We start from the raw sequence: 21,387 nt of genomic DNA on the forward strand, positions 1-21,387 counted from the left end.
GCTGGGCACGCTGCACCCTCCAGGGGGGATTCTCTCTCTCAGGCCCAAATGCTGTTCCACGGTGGATAAATATTTCAATAGTCACTGGCCCAAGAGAGAGAATGACTCTGTAGCCCAGAGGTTGGACACCACCAGGTGGGAGACCCAGGGTCCAGTGCCCCTGCTCCAATCACCCGTTCATTATTTATCCACCGTGGAACAGCTTCAACAGCAGAGACTGAGGTAGGCCTGCACCAGAACATCTCCTAGCCCGGTGGTCAGAGCACTCTCCTGACAGGTGGGAGACCCCCATTCAAAGCCTTTCTCCCCTTCAGGAAGAGCTGGGGGAATTGAACCTGGTTCGTCCACATCCTCAAGCAGTGTTCTAATGCCTGGGCGACAAGCCATGAGGTGAGTGCATAGCCCCTGCCTCTGCCAGCCATCTATGTGTGGAGCAAGGAAGGCACCTAACTCAGTCCCACAAGGGACACCTGAGATCAGTGGTTCCCAGTCCCACTGGCGGCAGAAGGGAGCCGCAGTCGCTGCCTAAGTACCCAGGCAGAGCATGTTGCCGGTGCAGGCTCCTTGCTGCAGCCAAAGGGAGGGGAGATCAGCTTTCCCCTTCCCCTGGCTGTAGCAGGGAGCATGGCAAAGCGCTCTGCCTGGGTCCCTGGGTGCTGGATCCCTTCTGGAACCAGAGGGAGGGGAGCACTGATCTCCCACCTCCCTTGCTGCAGAAGGGAGCCACTGCCTAGGGACCCAGGTGGAGCGCATGGTTTCCCTGCTGCAGCCAGGGGGACGGAGATCCTCCTCACTGAACTCCTTCCCTTTGGCTACAGTGGGGGACGAGGGGGGCTGCTGGCAGAGACTGGGGGCCCTTCAGGGCTGTAAAAATTATATTTGTGGCCCTCAAGCCGAAAAGGTTGGGAACCACTGTCCTAGATGCTCAGACTGCCTGACTCAAGGTAGCAGATTCCCATTCGCAGATCGCTCAAAGAACCTGGCACCTCCCTGCAGCCTGGCCTTAGGCACCTATCTCGGAGAGGGGCGGGGCTTAGCACACATCTCCTGTCGTCAGCATCTCCCATTGGCTGGTTCAGGGGGCTCCCCACTCAGCCTGCAGCCTTTTGTGGATCCCTAACTCGGCCTGCGGCTTGCAGTGCTGTTCTTGTCATTTTCAGAGGCCTGAAAGCTAGGTGACATGATGCTCAGTGTTGCAATGCCTAAGTCCCTTCATGGATCGCACCCTTCATGCTATAGATGGTTATAAGCAGCTTTTAACAACTGATTAGCTATTTAGCAAAACATCTATCAACTATTTATTAACCCTTCAGTCACTGTTATAAAAAGAACCTTACTATCAAATGTGAGCTTTTCACCTTCCCTGTTGTAACCACAGGTGTTCTCATTAAGTATAATCCTTTTATGAATCCTACTAAGCACTTGACCTCAATGATACATTGTGGCAATGAGTTCCACAAGCTAATTATGCACTGTGTAAAAAAATCCAGGTGCTGCTTTACAACTGAATTATTTTCACTCTCTTTCCATGTCATGCTTTCCAAGCCTCTACTCCGTCTTGTCGCCCACCTCTGCACTCCTATTTCTGCAATATCTTTTGGAGACAGAGGGACCAGAACTGCACACGGCATTGCAGGTGAGGCCACACATGGCTTTAGAATATTGTCAGTATTATTTTCTACTCTGTTCCATATGTAAACTAACATTTTGTTGACTACTTTGACTGCAGCTTTAACAATGCCTTGACAATGTAATGCAATGAGTGGCTGGGAAGGGCGAGGGGGACCCTGGGCAGGGCCCGACCCAGGGAGACGCCACCATCCAAGAGGCCGCGCAGGCCGGACTGGGAAGGGGATCGTGACCCTGACAGAGGGGCTGACATTGGGGAGAAGGGCCCTGCCCCCTAGCACCTGGGGGCATGTGGCTACTACCAGAGCAAGTGTCTGACTCTCTGCATCCCTGCAGCACAGCCTGAGCAGGAGGCCTGCAGCGTGTGGAAAGCAGATTACACCCCAGAGATACTGTGTGTGGTGCCCCTGGGCCACGGGGCAGCATTGGGTGTTTTCCTTCAACTTTTCTCCTCTTTTCTTTATTTTTTTTATTGGTGGCTGTTTAATAAATTGCATTTGTTTTCAACTGTATGCAGTGGTCAGTGGGTCAGGGAAGTGTCCAACGCAGAGAGAGTGGACACACCCAAGCCTCGGCCCTAAGTGACCACAACAAGATTGGGGGTCGAGCCCCCAGGAATACTGGGCCCACCCTTGTCGGGGTTACAGGGACCCCACCACACGGGAGAGTGCGAGGGGAGCCCTCGAGGTCAGGCAGGCTCTGGGTAAAGAGAGTGGGAGCGAGGACTCAGATCCTTTTGCTAACCAAGTCCCCCCGGGTAGTGTATGAGCCAGGAAAGTTCCCCACAATAGTGGGACCATTTCCCCACTTACACTAATCCTGAGAGATGTCCTGACCAGACCGGGCCAGAGACAGGGACCCAAATGACACCAGCACCTCTACTGACTCTAGCTAAATCCCGAATACTATCTGGGAGGTGAGAGTTTGTCACTGCCCTGCCTCCCATCCCATGTGATCTTTTTCTTCCCCAGCATATTTCTTCTCTTTCCAATCTCTCTCCTTTATCCTTCTGTCTAATGAGAGCCTGGCTCAGCCGGCTAAGACTGTACATTGTGCAACACTGCTGTGAGCCTGTGACCCGAAAGAGGCAACTAAAAGCAATGCCCTAAACAGGCCAATGGTGGTACGAGTTGCCAGGCCTCGGAGGGTCTGTCTACACTGCAATTAAAAACTCACGGCTGGCCAATGCCAGCTGACTCAGGCTCAGGCCGAGGGGCTGTTTAATTGCAGTGCAGAGATTTGGGTGTGGGCTGCAGCCTGAACTCTCGGACCCCCTCCACCCCACACCTCGCAATGTCACTGCACGTGACAGTCAACCTCAGGAACAGAAGCTGCATTTTCTCTCTTGGCTGTTCTTTTCTCGCCCCTCCTATGTATGTGCTTGGTTTGTCTTTCAGGAAACGGGATTGAACTTTAACAGCAGCAACAACAGCTCCAGCCCAGTGCAACCAGCTTTTCTTTCCCCCAAACGGACAGTCATTACCGTCTGCGATACCATCTAAAATTGTCAAAAGGGAGCGACCGTCTAAAGACTCTCCCCAGCTAAAGGGAATGAGGGAGGTTAGTAAAATAAAATTCTTACTTAATACTTTACATCTCACATGCTGCATCTGGTTTCCTTTTTTTCCTGTATCTTTAATAAATGTTTAATGATTGTATGCCACAGGTACTGAGCAGGCTCAGGTCTCTGTATACTAAACCCAAACCTTGTTTAACACTGCTTAATGTCCCTGTCACTGTGCAATATGTTAACCCCTTTGACTCTTTGGGCTCATCGATTCCATCTAAATTAATGAAATAGCTTCCCACCCTAGAATAGCCTGGTTATTGGGCCACTCGCCCAGGAGATGGAAGATCAGGATTTAAGTCCCTACTCTGAATCAGGCAGAGTGGGGATTTGAATATGGGTCTCCCACAGCCTGGGGGAGTGCTCTGAGCCTGGGGTATATGGAGATAACCTCTGTACTGGTTTGGTTTTTTTGGGGGGTTTTTTGCGAGAAAGGGCTGACCTGGCCATAGGTGCTGGAACTAGGGGGGCAGGTGGTGTGTGGTTTGAAGAGCTTTCCATCATACACAGAGTTTGCAGTTTGGTTCAATGGCTCTCAGCACCCCCACTATACAAATGGTTCCAGCATCCCTGGACCTGGCTTATGTGCCTAACTCCAGGGGAGGGTTTGTGACTATGACTCCAGAGTGGAGCAAAACTCTTCCCTCCAGCCCTAAGGGGCAGTGCCGCCTTAGACCACACCACACCTGCCTCTGTCCTCTGCATGTGATGTCACCCCTGGCTGGCTCAGGCAGCAATCTGCCCAGCACTCTGATTTCCATGAATCCCATTCTTAGGGTGCCTGACTGTCCCTATATATTGCATAGGGAGCCTGGGTGGCTAACGTGGGGCTGTGAATTCCATCAGACAGCAGGGGGCCTAAAGCTGGCCACTGCAATGCTGAGCCAATATCAGCTTTGTAGATCTAGCCCTAAAAGCCATGGACGAGGCCCACATTGTGCTAGGAAACCAGAACACACACAGTCCTTGCCCCAAACAGCCTCTCTTAGTTAGATCCCCTTGAAGATCCTCACAATTCTCTCTGCTCTTGACTAACCTAAATAATTGTGTATCATCTATAGATGTTGCATTCTCACTGCTGCAGATCATTAATAACTGCATGGGCCAGGTGGAACCTTTGGACACCCTGCTGTTTACTGTTTGCTGTGACAAAAGCTGACCATATGTTCCTTCCTGCCTTTTGTTTTCTGTCACTTAACCAGTTTCTCATACAGAACAGAGGTTTGTCTTTCACCCCCCATGAACTTAGTTTCCTTAGCTTCTTGTGAGGGGTTTTGTCAAAGACTTTTTGAAAGTTCAAATACATTACGTCACCTGGTTGTCCTTTAATCTCCTATTTTGTTGACACACGGTATTTTAATGGGTTAGCAAAGCAATGAATTTCCTTTGTAGAAGCCGGGTTGGTTTGTTCCTATTGTATCCTGACTAGCTAGGTGTTTTAACATTCTATTTTTAACTTAATGTTTCAACCAGCACATGACACTGGAATAAAGATTAATGGGGCTGTAATTTCTATTGTCACTGGTAGCACCTGTTTTGAATATTAACAGCTCATAACTATTTGTGAGCTCAGGGAGTTTCAGATAGATAACTGAGGCTTGGCTAACAAGGCTGTGTAGTGTGTCGTATTCACAGGACAATTGGGACTGTGCCTTTGACCTGGGTGCACATATACGCATTGGAAAATGTGTCCTTAAATGGGTGCTTTATTCTCCCACATCTGGCCAATATGGAGAAACCAGGACCAAGATTTTTCAGAAGTGCCTTGTGATTTGGGATGCCTCTGTTTTTGGGGTGCCTAGCTTGAGTCACTGAGCACCCATCCCACTCTCTGATATTCAGGCCCTGTAAAGTGGCTCAAGTTGGACCTCCAAAATCACTAGCCACTTTCTATAGTCTTCATCCAAAGCAGACTAGATAGCTGGGGGGATTGTAGGGTGTAGGAAGGTGCAGTGGCCTTCCTCAGAGCTTGGGCCCGAAGAAGGGCCCCAACAACCAGACCGGACAGTGGAAGAACCAGCAGGCCAGTCTGCCCGGCAACCAGGGAGCCAGCTAGCGATAGGTCCTGCCGGCCAGTCAGTCTGGCCACAGAGGGGCGGGGCCTCCACTGGGGCAGGGAGTACAAAAAGCAGGCCCCGCAGGTCAGTAGGAGATAGGTTGCCGCTCGAGGTAGATGCACCATCCCGCTGGCTGCAGCAAAGGCCTGAACCAAGCCGGGTTGCTGCCCCAAGCGAGTGCCCCCTGGAGCAGAGGCCCTGGGAACAGCCCAAGCAACCTGGCCCTAGAGACTGGATAGGGCCTGTGGGCCCCAGCGACTGGACCGAGCTCCCGGAGCCTGAGGGCTGGGAGATACCCTCAGAGGCCGGTCCTGACCTGGAGGAGCTTCCGGACGCTGAGACCCCGGAGCCCTGTGACCTGGAGGAGCTGCCCTCTGCCGAGGAGCTCCCCGCCTTGCCACCGGTAGACGAGGGCCTGCCACGGGCTGTGTACCCCAGCGACCCCGAGGACCTGGCCGATACAGGTACCTGGGGATACGGGGACGAAGTGGCACAGGGACAGCCATAGCCATGGCTGAGACAGGGCCAAGACCGTTGCGGCGGGACCCCCGCCGACTCAGTGGCAACGCCTTTACCCCTGCTAGGGCCCTGGGCTGGGACGCAGTGGAGTCGGGTGGGCCTGCGTCCTCCTTCCCTCCCCCCTTGTCCACGCCACTCAGGGAGTGATTACCGTACCCTGCTCTCCTGACCAGAGGACACTGCTTGCTCGCCCGCCCTGCCTGAGGGCCGGGGCGATAGACTGCTTGGCAGTCCTCCCTGCCTGAGGGCCCGGATTACGACTCCTACAGACGCTAACATTCCCCTTTTTGGAAGGTGCTGTGGCCTTCCTCAGAGCATGGGCCCGAGGAAGGGCCGCAATGACCAGATCGGGCAGGAGCCCGTCTTATATAGGGACAGAAGGCCTTTCACCTCCCAGTCATTGACTTGAACAAGGTTAGCAGCCTCTTTGAAAAGGTGACCCGGAGGGACCAATCTCAGCCGGAGCCATGCAGCTTCTCCACATAATAGGAACGGTCACAGGCAGTGGCCCATGAGCAAACTTGCTGGCATGGAAAGAGGCTAAACAATCAACCTCCCAGTCCCATTACCAAAACAATTGGCTCTCCTGGGTTCTCATCCCCTAGGCAGCATGGCCTCCCCACATCATCCTGCTTTCTCTTCTGGGAGAAGGGACTCCTACCTGTGGTCACACTGGTCTTCTGGACTCTGCATTCACCCTGGAAAATGAAACGTTTGGATTCAGAGACAGGACAAGAAAGCACACGAAATAAAAATGTGTTCCTGCAGCAAGGGCAGGGCTGGGCCTGGGTCGTACGAACCTGTGCGGGTGCTGCTGTGACCCAGCTCTATTCCTAGCTCTGCAGCTAGCCTGCTGCATGAAGTGGGGTGAGTCCCTTCCCTCTCTGTGCCCGTTTCCCCGTGTGTAAACCGAGGGTAGTGATAGTGAGCTGCCTTTGTAAAACACTGAGATCTACCAGTGCAAAGTGCTCCATAAAACCTTGCCATTTTACTCCTACAGTGGCACAAGAGGCTGTAGGGGGAGCCAACCATGGCTCTGGAGATCTTAGCAGGGGACATAGATGAGCCTGCAAAGACCTGGTCTGACCCTGAATTCTCAGAGTTTGGGGGTCTTTAGCTGTAGGTTTTCAGTTCAGGCCCAGTTCTGATTGGGAAACTCACATGCCAAGTGCGGAGGTCAGCGTGCTACGTGCCCCAGCACCAAACACCAGCCCTGGCTTATACCACAGGGTTAGGAAGATGAGGCATGAACTGTTCACCCAGCCTGATTGTCACTGGACACACAAAAAACCCAATAATAATAATAATCCCTGATTCTTATTTTGGTGGAGAGAGAAGATTCTCTGGCAGCCTCTGATTCATCACTTTATTGTTGTCACTGAACATTTAAGCTGTAATGTAGCCATAGCCGAAGTCAACATAAGTTATATGGCTCAAGGGTGTGAATTAACCACCCCCGGTGCAACATAATTTATGCTGATTTACTGGACAGGGTGGACAGTGTTATGTTGGCGGGAGAGCTCCTCCTACTGACACAGCTACCGCTGCTCACTGGGGCTGGAGTAGTTAAGCTGACGGGAGAGCTCGCTCCCGTCGGCTTAGAACGGCTGCACTAGAGAGCTTACAGCGCTCCTGTGTAGACGTAGACTTACAGAGTAAAGGACTTCCCCTCCCCCACTAGCTGGCTTGTGGTTAGGGGTGGGTCCAGCAAAAGGCTAGAGGAGCGGACTTGGAAACAGAGTGTTCCTGTCAGCCAGCATTGCCAGGGCAGTGCTCCAGCTGTGGTGCGGTCACTTCTGGGGAGTTGTAGGCAGCGTGCTGTTCCCTCCTTCCTTCTGATCATGTTACAAAACTGGGGCAGCACTGAGGGGCTAAACAGGTGCAGTACACACAGCAAGGGACAACCTCTGCCCTATAGAGCTAAACAGAGCCACAGAGAGGGACTTCCCAAGGTCACAGCACGGCAGTGGCAGAACCAGGGACTAGAACCAAGGTTCCAGAGTCTCCAGCTAGTGGCTGATCTACTACGCTGCCCTCCCTCGCCTCAGCATAGCTTCAGTAATCAGGGAGACTCCAACCCGCCCTGCTGCTGCTCCGTCAGGCATGGCCATTTAGGGTTTCTCTTGGTTTCCCCTTCCCATGAAGGGGGTGGTTGGCGCTCACGAAGAGCAGTACGCAAGCAAGAGGCACCGCATGAGCTAGCATTAACACAGGCGACTGCCTGCCACTCCGTGTTTCTGTCCCTGCAAACAAGTGTAGGGCTAGTGGCTAGAGCAGGAAACTGGGAGTCGGGACTGCTGGGTTCTACTGCCAGCCCTGAGAGGAGAATGGGGTCTCATGATTAGACCAGGGAGCGCCTGGATGCCTGGCTCTGAGAAGGAAGGTGGTTCTAGGGTAAGAACAGGATCTGAGTTGTCACGCCTGGGTTTAGTGCCCGCTCTTCAGCTGGCTCTCAGTCCTCAGTCTCCCCATCTGTAAAATGGAGATACTTACCAACCTGTGTAAAGAGCTTTGAGATCCACAGTGGAAAGGGACCAGTTAAATGCAGCTCATTATTACGAGAACTGCACTGTCTGGAGCCTGACACAGTTCCTGTTGCTGTGCCCTGGGTGCCCCTCCCCAGCGCAGAACTGACCTCTCTGTACCAACCGCAGTGAGCTAGAACAGCAACCCCAGCACATGACATTCCAAAAGGAAAAGCTATTGTCATCACAGACAGGTCAAGGGCAGCCAGACCAATGGTCAGAGCCAGAGCCTGCAGTCAGGAGACAGGAGTCAGAACTCAGCTGGGTCGGGATGCCCGGGGGTCAGAGACAGGAGACACACTGGAGATCAGAACCACACGTCGGGCACAGCCAGGTTGGGATCAGGTTGGGGTCAGAGACAGGAGAAACACTGGAAACTGCAACCAAAAGTCAGATGCCAGGTCTGGATGCCAGGAAACCAAGCCAGGGGAGCAGGGAGCACACAGTCCAGGGCGGGGTGGAGCCCAGTTTTCCAGCCAGCTTCCTATTCCGGGCTCAGGTAGGGCCAGCAGGCCAATTAGCTGCTCTGGGATGCTGCCAATAGGACCTCAAGGCAGAGCCTCAAACTGTGGCTGGGCTTCATTGGTCGCAGGTGAGCAAACATCAGTAGGCTGCTAGGGGGCGGGTTAGAGTGTGGCTGTGCCCATAAATGCCCCAGACCTGGGTTTGAGACCATGGGTCATGACAGTTGCTCCATGTAGAGGGTCACCCAAAAACCCTGCTTCTCTAAGCAGGTAAGTGAACTGTGGGCTATGCTTGAACAGGCTGAAACCGCTCACCCAGCATCCATCCGGGCCACCCAGTGCGTGTCAGGCTGTCCTGCAGTGACCCAGGAGCATGTGTACCAACTGCAGGCAGACAGTTAAGGAATGAGGTACAACCCCCCCAATTTGGGGGTGGGTTTTCTATACTTAGATTTCACCAACCAGTGATCACGTGTGAACTCCTCAGGCATCACCACAACCTACACAGGGAGTCACAGACAAGTCCCCTTGGATATGCCCCTGTCATGACAACCAGGTGACCCTACCTTTGTGAGAGATGATCTCTTACACCACAACTCACAGCAATATTCAGATTACAACCAGTCAATTGCATTTCAAATCCTACACCAAAGACAGGGGTTGTAGCCAATCCTATAGTAAACTATCTGACGATTTATTAACAAGGGAAAAGAAACAAGAGGTACTTATAAAATTAAAGCAGGTAAACATACACACACAGTGAGTTCCAATCAGACGTTTCAAAAAGTAACCGAAGCGCCTATGATAAGCAAGCTCTGTATCCCCCTTAGGGCTAACCCACATTAAGCACTGGGATCTTTTGTTTATGCCTAGTAATCCTTCCTCCCCCCAGAGTCCAAGCAGCATAACGATCCAGTTCCTCCTTGTTATGGGGTTTGAATCCCTTCCCACCTTCTGCTTTGAGCTGCAAACTCAGATGATGGGAGGAACTCAGTGGTAGAGTAAACAAGGAAGTCCTCTGTCCTCTTTAATGTTCCACGCTAGTCGTCCTGTAGATGGGCCATCCTTGTGAGCTAGGATAGAACAGCTTCTGGTGGAGACCAGCACTTTGCACTAATCCGTGTTTCCCTCCTGTCTGGTGATTCACACAGTCACACAGGTTTACAATGCAAATGTTCAACTATTACCTTACTGTGACACTCTGTGTCTGAAAGCATCACCTCAGAAACCCCATGTTCCCTGCTGTCATATAATTATGATCTGTTTTGCACAAAGTCTGCCTTGTGAGGTATCATTTTAAAGGTCTTAATCTGCTAAACATTAATATATTGCTGGATTGTATGTGCTGCCATTGCACGTGAGGTTATGAAGTTTTGCTGTGTTTGTGCTACTGAAATATGTTGGAAGGTAGGAAATGCCCAAACCAGCTTTTCAGGTACAACAATGGAGTTCCCAGATGTGCTGATGGGCCAATAGGGGGAATTCACCCCGCAACCCCCAGCCCTAGTGACTTCACAGAGGAGGCACATACACAATGGACCAAAGGGGTTGTCTGTGCCCCCACCCTCCCCATGTTACATGCATGGACCTTTCCAGCAAAGTGGAAGAAGCTATAATGTGGGGGGAGAGGGCAGAAGTGACATCATCACTTATCTTCACTCCCCCACAACTAAACACCTGAAGGAAGTAACATCTGGAAGAAAAAAGATTCCTGAATGGGGTGAGGGAGGGGGGACCCAGGCAGGAGAGCAGACGCCACCTATGTAACAGGAATCTGTAAGCCTGCTTGTATCATCAGACAGAGTGACATGCTGCTCATTCAAACCCCGTTCAGTACTCTAGAATATAGAATTTTATTCCTCTGGTAACTACCGCTGATCCTCTCAGCCAGCTACTTATAACCACTAAAAATCGACAGCAAAATAGTTAATAAATCTGGTTTGTAATTTTTGCCTAAAACAGTGTGTCTTGAACTGGAGTGTGTGAGAAATCTTAGCTCAGTTCATGAAAGCTGGTGCATGTCTTCTCCACAGGGGGGGCGGACGGAGGAGCAGGTAACAAACTTATCCTGGTCCGGCTTCTGACTAGGGCAGGATGGAGCAACTTTGGACTGCAAAGCAAGGAGCTGGAGTGAACTGGCCTGGTGCCCTTTTATCCATTGCTTGGTTGGTGAGTGGCTGGAAAGCAGCTTGGTAACTCAGCTGGGTGTGCAGCTCCACCTGCTGTCCTGTTGGGTGGTAACAGGCGTCGGAGGGGCTGGCTGTTTGTCACCAGCAGAGCATGGTGAGAGGCAAACCCAGCTGGAAGTTAAGGGGGCACAGCTGCACCCCAGCTTCCAGGCTGTACCCCAGGGGTGCATCACATCACACTTACAATATGGAGTACCGATGGCCTAAATGAGATTAATGCTGGCAGCAACTCACAAGCATTCCAAGATATATATCCTGTCCACTGCTTTCCCCACATCCACAGAGCCAGTCATCTCGTCATAGAAGGCAATCAGATTGGTGAGGCATGACTTGCCCTTGGTGAATCCATGCTGACTGTTCCTGATCACCTTCCTCTCTTCCAAGTGCTTCAAAGGACTTGAGGACCTGCTCCATGATTTTTCCGGGGACTGAGGTGCGGCTGACTGGTCCGTAGTTCCCTGGATCCTCTTTCTTCCCTTTTTTAAAGATGGGCACTATATGTGCCTTTTTCCAAAAGTCCGAGACCTCCCCCAATCGCTACGCGTTTTCAAAGATAATGGCCAATGGCTCTGCAATCACATCAGCCAACTCCCTCAAATGCATTGCATCCAGCCCCATGGACTTATGCATGTCCAGCTTTTCTAAATAGTCCTGAACCTGTTCTTTCACCACTGAGGACTGCTCACCTCCTCCCCATTCTGTGTTGCCCAGTGCAGTAGTCTGGGAGCTGACCTTGTCTGTGAGGACAGAGGCAAAAAAAATAATTGAGTGCTTCAGCTTTTTCCACATCAACTGTCACTAGGTTGTCTCCCCCATTCAGTAAGGGGCCCACACTTTCCCTGACCTTCTTGTTGCTAACATACCTGTAGAAACCCTTCTTGGTCCCCTTCATGTCCCTTGCTAGCTGCAACTCCAGTTGTGCTTTGGCCTTCCTGATTTCACCCCTGCATGTTCGAGCAGCATTTTTATAATCCTCCCTAGTCATCTCGCCAAGCTTCCACTTCTTGTAAGCTTCCTTTTTGTGTTTAAGCTCACCGAAGATTTCTCGGTTAAGCCAAGCTGGTCAGATGATGATATAATAGATGAGTAACAGCAAAGACTTGCTTAGGAAAATCAACTGTAAATCACCATCCCAATAAAAGAAGTTTTTTCAACACCACGCCCCAAGAGAGAATCAGCTCCTCTTCTCTGTGGCCGGAAAATCCAGCTTCACCCTTGCTGTCCTGCCTTCACCTTTCTCCGGCCAGGCGATGCTCCTTGGCCTTGACGCTGTGATGACCACACCTCTTTCCAGCAGGACCACCTGCAAACCACAGCTCCTCACCTGGAGGGCCACAGTTCTTCCCAGGCCCCCAAACTGTATCCCTGTCAGCAACAGTGAGCCTCACCAATCACACGCTCTGTGCCCACGGGCGGACTGGCCATCTGGCAGTTCTGGCAAATAACAGAGGGGCCAGTGCACTCAAGGGCTGTGGGGCTGGTCGCCTCGCTGCAGAAGCCTTTCATCAGGCCCTCGCCGAGCACGGCAGCCGCTCCCCCTCCTGACCCCGCCCCCACCACGTGGGCCCAGCAGCGCCCTGGCGGGTGTGCTTTAAATGCCAGGGCCAATTTTTAGTCCCAGTCCGCCACCGTCTTTGCCCTTTGCGGGTCGGCCCTTCGTAGTCCTGCTTCCTCTGACACAGCTTCCTTGGCAGATCCCCTTCCCACCCCAGCGCAGTCTCTTTTTGTGTTTGCCTACCTCTTCTCTAACCACCTGCCAGCTGCCTCCATCAGGCAGACTACAAGCCCCTTCCCGGCTCGAGCTGCCCTCCCACCGACTCTTTCTCTCCCCAGGACAGCGTTCTGTGCAGCTGCTCCACAGCTGCAGCGGGCACTAGCGCCAAGGCCAGCGTCACTACCGCAGCGTTGCCCATTGCCCTGATGAAGAATTCCACTGAACTGCTCGTTCTGTCGTCGCCCTCTTTGTCCAGCGCCCCGGCACTGCCTGAGGCCTCCTGGTTATTACAGCAGCGGGGAATAGAGGGCTCTACACACATATACCATATTAACATAACAGCAGAAACGTCCAGCAGGTCAGAGCCAATGGTTTAGGAGAGAAAGGGAAGGAGGCCCGTGGTGAGTGAGCACGGCAAGGGGAGGTGAGGCCAGCAGAATATAGTAAATCACTCACCTCTAATTATACTAATTATAACCACTGAGGTGCTTTCTGCACCATGACTCCACCTGCAGCAGAGCCCTGGATACAGACTGGTTAAGTCACCGTGCAGGGAGGAGCTAAAGCCTAGGGCAGCCCCTCTTAATGGGAGACTCTATACGAGTCAGGCTACACCCAGGGACCCTGCTTGGAGGAATTGGACAACAGAGGGCAGGCTTGTGAAGAGGATTGACTGGTATATCCACCAGTGCGTGGCTCCACAGGCCTAGATTGCTACACGGGGACATACAACTTGGGTCCCAGTAGCCATTTGACTGTAGCAGTGGGACCAGGATGGAGCAGCTCTGCAGAAGGCTGGAATGGGAGGAGGATTCCCTACCGCCAGCCCCTCTTAAATGCTCTGCTCAAAGCCTATGTACTTGGGCTTGCAGCATTTGCTCCTACAAGAGGCATGGACTGCTTCCATTCACATGAAACGTGTGTTAACCCTGAAGCCTAATGACTGGGATTTAAATGGGGCCTGGGGATGCAGGTGCAGTGTGGGACTGTGGGGAGCGCTAGAGCAGAATATCAGCACTTTGCCTTCTCCAGTCCGCCCCTTGTTGTTGAGTATAAGTATTTGTTCGTATTATCGGATTTAAGGAGAACCCACTAGCAGGCTTCAGAGTCAAGGCCTTCTGGCCCTGCCCCCTCGTCCAGTCCCCGCCCCCACATCAGACAGTGAGCTTTCCCACAGTGATGAGGGCAAATGTGACAGGTTCACGGGACCAAGGGCAGAGTGAAACTGCACAGAGCCAGCAGCGGATTAACCGTAATCTGCGGCTCTGTGTCAGCAGGAGGCTGTTATGCGGGGGCAGGTGCAGTGCCCAAAGCACTCACCGTCCACCATGGGAGGCCTTAGCTCCAAACCCAGCCAGCATCCTGTGCAGGCCGCCATGGGCACCAGCTTAAAGGTCCACACCTAGGACACTTTAAAAATGACTGACACGCAGGCAGTGCCTCCCTGTGCGTGGTGCTTAATGGACACTTCTACCCATCACAAAATGGCACGACATGCAGAGTCTCCGCTCAGGAGTAACCCCAGACTGGAACAGCACAGCAGAGGGGCTGTGTGGGGAGACTGAGAGACATCAGCAGAGCTGAGGGTGGGGGGCCCAGGACTGGAAACAGCTGGGGTGCTGTAGGTCACAACTAAGATGCATTAGCAGGGCTGGGGGGGAGGGAAGACTAGAATTGGGGGGGGGGGGCACGCTGTGGGGCAGGATTAAGGTGCAGCAGCAAAGTTGGGCAGAGGGAGAGTTGCCTAGCACCTACCTCTCCTGTAACTGCCCAGCCTGTCACATTCAACTCCCTGGACCCCTCCAATATTTTAACGCCATCAAACTTCATTTCCAAATGACCCGAAAGCCTGTGTCTGTGTGTGGTGTCCCCGGAACAACGGGGTAACTTCCCGGCACATCTCTGGGAATGGCGGAGAGGGAGGTGCATGGGCAGGGGCTGCTTTGCTCCATCTTGCCCCCCTTACTGTAGCATCTGAGCACTGCACAAGCGTTCCTGTAGTTGTCCTCACAACGCCTCTGCGCGGTAGGTCAGTGCTGGTATCCCCATGGGACAGATGGCGAGCTTCAGGAGAGGTCCTTTGGGTGAGCCGAACTCTCCATCCTACCTGGCACCGCTTTGCATGGAAATACTGACTTGTGAGTGTGGATGTCACAGCCACTGGGGCTTGAAGCTGGCCCCGGCCAGCCAAGCACCTGAGCCTCCTCCCACCCCCTCTCTGGGGCTGTCCTGTACAGTCAGGGCTTAGTGATTTGAGAGCATCATTTAGGCAAACACTAGGGAGCAGCTTCAGATTTGTACCACATCTGAGGACAGGGGCAGGACGGGGCAGGTGGAAGAATGGAGGAGAAGGGCAGGAGATGGAGGGGGGAGAAAAATGGAGGGCGACCCCCCTCCATAGCATGGCACGGCCCACCCCGCAATAGGGACACATGATCATTTACTGATCTCTGCCCCAGAGCTCAGCAGAGAGAGCCACATAGGCCCTTCCCCATGCTGCCCCGTCCACACACATTGACAGGAGAGCTACTCACCCGCTTGGTCTGGGACAGCCCCATGCCTCTGATGGGGGAAATGGTGCTTGAGGGATAATCCTCTTTTCTCTTTTTCACTCCTTTTTCCTTCTGCTCTTTAACTTTTCTTTTTTCCTCTTTTTCTTCTCTCTCTTGCTCTCCCTTCCTTCCCTCTGGCCTGTCACTGACGCCCCCAGTTACAGGACCTACTTGCTGAGGCCCAGGGAACCTAATACGGGGCTGTAGGACTCGCCTCAAGGCACGGAAAGCCCCTGACAGACCAGGATAAACACGCTGGCCTTGTTTGTTTTCCTTTGCTGAGGAGACAGTGAGGATGACTCTGAATACACCCTACTCTATTAGCAGGCGCTTCACAAAATCCATTAAGCCCTGGGGCTAATCCTGGAGAGGTGGGAGGGGGACCAAAATCATGTGACCAGCACTCTAAGTGCCTTGGGCCATTTAAGCCAGAGGAAGGATCTAAAATCCAAGTGTTTACCTGGAGAGCTGAAATGCTGCTCAGGGAGATGCAGGTTGACCTAGGCCAGGGGCACATTTCTGGCCTGGACATGTGTTACAATCACCAGGGCTGGGATTTCCAAAGGAGCCTTTGGGGATCTGGGTGCCTAAGTCCCTTAGGCTCCATAGCCTTTTCCTCTTAAAATGTCCTGGCCCTCTGGGGCAGCTCCACTGCTGATAAGCAACTGTGGAAGTGCTGGGGTGGACCAGAAAAGGCCACTGGTGTTATGGGAGTAAGGGTGTGGCCTTGCTATAACTGATCCTGGGTTCGACTCTAGTGCCTGGCGCTACCACTGGAAACCACCACAAAAAGACGTAGAATCTACCCAGGATAAGAGCATTTGCAGAACTAATAACACTGCCTGGGCAAGCTGGATTCCTCAGGCTGCCAGGGGGCATCGCTCTAGATGGCAGGTGTTAGATAAGGGTAGGGCGGTTGAAGGACTTGGGTTTAGGCATTTTAAAAGTATACCCTGGAAAAGAAATAGGCAAATAATGCATCTCTTCAAACCACCCCAACAACAGCAGTGACTTCAGAATGGCCCAGTCCATCCTCAGAGCCTGATTCTCTGTTACTCTGTTCCTGCTCTTCCGCCTCCCCCCGCATCCCCACTGCCTCCGAGCTGCAAAATCCTTGTATTTCAGAGACCAGCCCAAGTTCTTAATGCCAACAATGTACTGACCTGTCCCAAGACGTGCAAACCCGAGAGGGCGTCGTTAAGGAGAACATAAATCTTACGCTGGCTGCCCACATCATAAGTACCCAGACTGTTCTGTTGAGGTACAGAGAAATGCATATTTCCTTACAAATCAAAAACTTGCCCTCTGACCCATGGATTGTTTATGCATTATTTGTGTTACTTTGAGTTCCTTTGAGGAGGACACTGTTAAATCGGAATACCAAGTAAGTAGACTTTTTTGGTGAAGTACGTATAATGGTTATTTCTGAACAGTAATGTTGTACATGGAGTTTAATAGAAAGAAGCTTAACATGTTATTGCTTTCTGGTGAAATTGCATGGCACTTTATATTTGAGACAGATTAATAGATGGGAAATGGGCACCTATACCATTATGATGTTGCTGTTGCAGGAGGATTTTCTGTTGTGTTTAATATTTTTAAAGTGCTTGTGAAAAATCAGTATTTCTTTTGGGTCAAGGTCTCGGTTGTTTTGTGGTCATGAACGGTACATTTCCACTTAACGTGATGAAGATGATAGTCTTATTTATAATGTGGACAATTAAATATTTATGATGTCCTTAACTGTTAATTTCCTGGCTTTTAAAATGTGTAGGTTTTGTAAATTATGTGATAGGCAGCTAGTGTTGTCACTTAGCAACCTTGCCTGGGTTTTTTATATGGTTCAGAGGCTGGAAATGAAAATAGCCCCCCACCACCATGATTTTTTTTTTGTTGCTTGCATTGACAAGGGAATGTGTCTAGTTTTCACATAATTGGGCCATTTCTTTAATATTTTTATTATTTCACCCCATGGAAAACTGCATACATGAACCATTATGGGTAGCGGGTTCAGGAAAGTCAGAGTTCAGGTAACACTTCAAACCAGTCTATACATATTAAGGTGAGAAATGACCAGTTAAGGCATTCACAGACTCTTAGCTCTGCCCAGTGGTGGCACCCTACAGTCCTATATGACTGGGATTTGGGGTGGTAGCATTTGGACAGTATTGCCAACCTCAAAAGAAGAGTTGGTGGTGCGACATTGTCTGGATTAGGGGGACCATTTATAATATTATTTAACATCAATATTGCAAAATTACAATAATTCGTACAAGAAAGGCCATGTCAGGTACCATTGGAAAGGTTATAATTTGCTAAGAATGATGATATCGGTTATGAGTATGTGTCATATCTGTATTGGAAGTTATGGATATGTTTGATGTGTCTGTATTTCAACTTGTGCTGTGTTTGGTGTATCCGTATTTCAACTTGTGCTATGTTTCTGGGCAACACCCCAGACAGGATGGCAACAGCAACGAGCCTGCTTAATGGTCCATTAAGGGAACTCAAAGGTACAATGAACCCAGGGAAAGAACCCTGGGACTGCATCTTATGAGTCACCAGTACTGGCCCAAGTTATCCTGGACTCCATCTTGTTTCTGTGAATTTCCACAAGCCGCATGGCAAAGGGACATAAAAGGCAGCTGCTCCATTCCATGTTGTTTCCATTCCTGCTTCCTAGCCCTGGACCAACTCATCTGCAATTGAAATTGTGAAACAAAGGACTGAGACCCATCCAGATACTGGATGTATGCCAGAGGGACTGTACAAGCCTGCAAACTCCACAGTTTTACTGAGAACCTAATATATATATGGACTTTGGACTTTGAAGTCATTTATATGTATCTGATTGCTTTGACTATTTAACATCTCTCTTCTCATTTCTTTCTTTCCTTTTATAATAAACCTTTAGTTTTAGTTGATAAAGGATTGGCTGGCAGCGTGGTATTTCAGGTAAGATCCAAATTCATATTAATCTGGGAATGTGGCTGATCCTTTGGGGTCAGGAGAACATTTTGGGTAAAGGAAATAGAGTTTTAAATAACATATCTCTTTACTGGATCTAGTTGCTGACTGAGAGCCAGAGACTAAAATGTAGTAAAGGGGGTTATGTATATTTTTTGTTTCAGCTTCTTGATAACCAGCGTGGGGAATCAGAAGCACTGTTTGTAACTGGTTGATGAATCCAACTGCAGCGTTAGCCAGCAGTTTGGGAGAATCTCCTCTCCTTTTGCAGCCTGCCCTCACCTGGGCATTTTCAGGTGGGCTACCCAAGGCACAGATGGGTCACAGCTGCTGCACTGGGACAGACCTGATAATTGTGGGAATGCAGAATTGTCATCACAAAAGCATCCATCCCGCCCCGAGGCAGGTGCCAAAATCCCAAGACTTGCAATTAATTCACAAGAGTTCGCCATGCCTGGGGGGATAAATGGAGCAGCCTTGGGTCGACCTAAAGGTGATTTCTCCTGATCTGCTAAGCAATAAAATCTATAATAATATGTAACCTATAGAATTGAACAGCAAGGTTCTCTGCCATACCACGAGTCCTAGACAACTATGATATCAAAGATAACTCAACCAAACACCACACTTTCTCTACAGCTAATTTGCATGCAACGATGTAATTGATGGTGATGAATTAGTGATAGGCGGGAGACTGCATAACTGGTGGATTACTTGGCCCAACTGCCACATTTCTCCAAAGGCTGATTCGCCACTCCCTCAACTCAAGCCCCTAGACACATGCTTCTGATTCACCACCCCCACAGCTCCCCAGCACACTATCGCCAACTCTTGTGACGTTATTGCAACTCTATTTGGGGATGGTTTTTTACCTGTCTCATGAAAACACGCTGAAAGGCACCACCTCACCAATCTTCCCTTCTTCAAAATGGCCACCATCTCCCATCATTGTCAGTAGGGCTGAAGTCAGCACGTGACCTCTGTTTCCCTTCAGTCTTCCTGCAGTTTACTGCCGCCTCCTGCAGTTTTCAATGAGATTGAAGCCATGTCCACTGGCAAAGTGGCTGCCCACTCTGTGGCTCAAAGGGCTAGACAAGAGGGGGCAGGGGAGACACTGTGATAGGTGGATGGGGAAGCTGGAGCTTGATTATAAGTTATTTTATTTCTAGGTGTATAAAACTTACGATGCTAATAGTAATACCATACAAGGACAGAAAAACAATCAAACGCTTTCAATACTACACAATTACAGTTGTGGTATTGGAGAAAACTATCCCAGGTTTGATTACAAAAGTAGAAAGTTATACCTGGACTGAGAGAGAGAGAGGGAGAGAGACAAAAAGTGTGTTAGGGGAAGAAGTGTGTGTGGGAGGGTGTCTCATCACTCTGTGCAGCTCAAAGGTTCCCAGCAGACAGGCTGTTCAGCTTAGGGTCTGGAGCGCTTGAGACAGGCAGAGCCCCCAACACGATAAGTCCGGAAGAGGGGAAGTTCCAGTGGAACTGATGCAGAATTTGGATCCAGGCATCAGAACAGGAGTTTGAACTTGGGTAGGGGTTTTTGTAGACACCAGGTTTGTTTATGGGTAAACAATGTCTTAAGGAAGTATCCCAGAGTGGTTTTCTTTATGCTGGACAATAGGAGCTCCTGGCTATGGGCAGTGTTGCTTGAGGGAGCTCACAATGCAATTAGGAAGACTCAGTGTTTTGGATATCAATAACTAGAATGGTCTGATAACTGCAGAGCTGGGTGTGTGCAGGGATGGGTTCATTTACATCAGGTGCAGAGATCTCCGATCATGCAGTGCATCCCTGCTTTGCCAATCCCAGAGTTCAGTGTGGTCTCTGCTTTGGAGCTTGGCTTTCCATTCGCTAGGCTAATTCTTGTTCCATCTTCGATGTGGGCGAGGCTTCTGTTTTCCATTCGATGTGCTAACTGAGATGCCTCCTTTTTACATCTTTGATGTAGATGAGGCTAGGGACATTGTCTTCCACTGGCTTTTCATATTGAGATGCCTTTGGTTTTTGGTTCAAGCAGGGGCTGGGGGAGGATTCAGGTGAGCCAGAGAGAGTCGGGATTTTGTGCCCTGGTTCCCCAAGAACACAGAGCTGCCAGGTAACAGCATGTATCATTTTGTATGTATATTTGGGTTATGTTTTCCACTGTGCATTACTTTGCACTTATTAACATTGAATTATATCTGCCATGTTCTTGCCCAGTCACCCAATTTTGTGAGATCACTTTGTAACTCTTCGCAGTCTGCTTTGGACTTAACTATCTTGAGTAATTTTCTATTGTCTGCAAACTTTGCCACCTCACTGTTCACACCCTTTTCCAGATCATTTATGAATATGCTGAATGTCATTGGTCCTAGTACAGATCCTTGGGGAACCCTGCTATTTACCTCTCACCATTAGGAAAACTGATCTACTCTGTTTCTTATCTTTTAATCAGTTACTCCTACTACAAGAGGACCTTCCCTCTTCTCCCATAACTGTTTACTTTGCTTAAGTGCCTTTGGTGAGGGACCTTGTTAAAGACTTTCTGAAAGTCCAAATACATTACATCAGCTGGATCATCCTTCTCCAGACGTTTGTTGACATGCTAAAAGAATTCTAAGAGATTGGTGAGGCATGATTTCCCTTTACAAAAACTGTGTTGACTGTTACCCAACATATTGTGTTCATCTATGTGTCTGACAATTTTGTTCACTATAGTTTCAACCAATTTGGCTGGTCCTGAAGTTAGGCTTCCCAGCCTGTAATTGCCAGGATCGTCACTGGAGCCTTTTTTAAATATTGGCATTACATTAGCGATCCTCTGGTCATCCAGCACAGAGGCTGATTTAAGCGATAGGTTACATACCACAGTTAATAGTTCTGCAATTTCACATTTGAGTTCCTTCAGAACTCTTGAGTGGATACCATCTGGGTCTGGTGACTTATTATTGTTTAATTCATCAATTTGTTCCAAAACCTCCTCTATTAACTCCTCAGTCTGGGACAGTTCCCCAGATTTGTCACCAGAAAGAATGGCATGGGTGTGAGAATCTCCCTCACATTCTCTACAATGATGATCCATGCAAGGAATTTATTTTGCATCTCCACAATGACCTTGTCTTCCTCAAGTGCTCCGTTAGCACCTCAGTTGTCTTGTGGCCCTATTGACTGTTTGGCAGCTTCCTGCTTCTGATGTACTTTTAAATA

This window comes from Emydura macquarii, unplaced genomic scaffold (assembly GCF_026122565.2).
Source record: "Emydura macquarii macquarii isolate MOO-44397 ecotype Brisbane River unplaced genomic scaffold, CSIRO-AGI_Emac_v2 contig_3220, whole genome shotgun sequence".
Lineage (NCBI taxonomy): Eukaryota > Metazoa > Chordata > Testudines > Chelidae > Emydura > Emydura macquarii.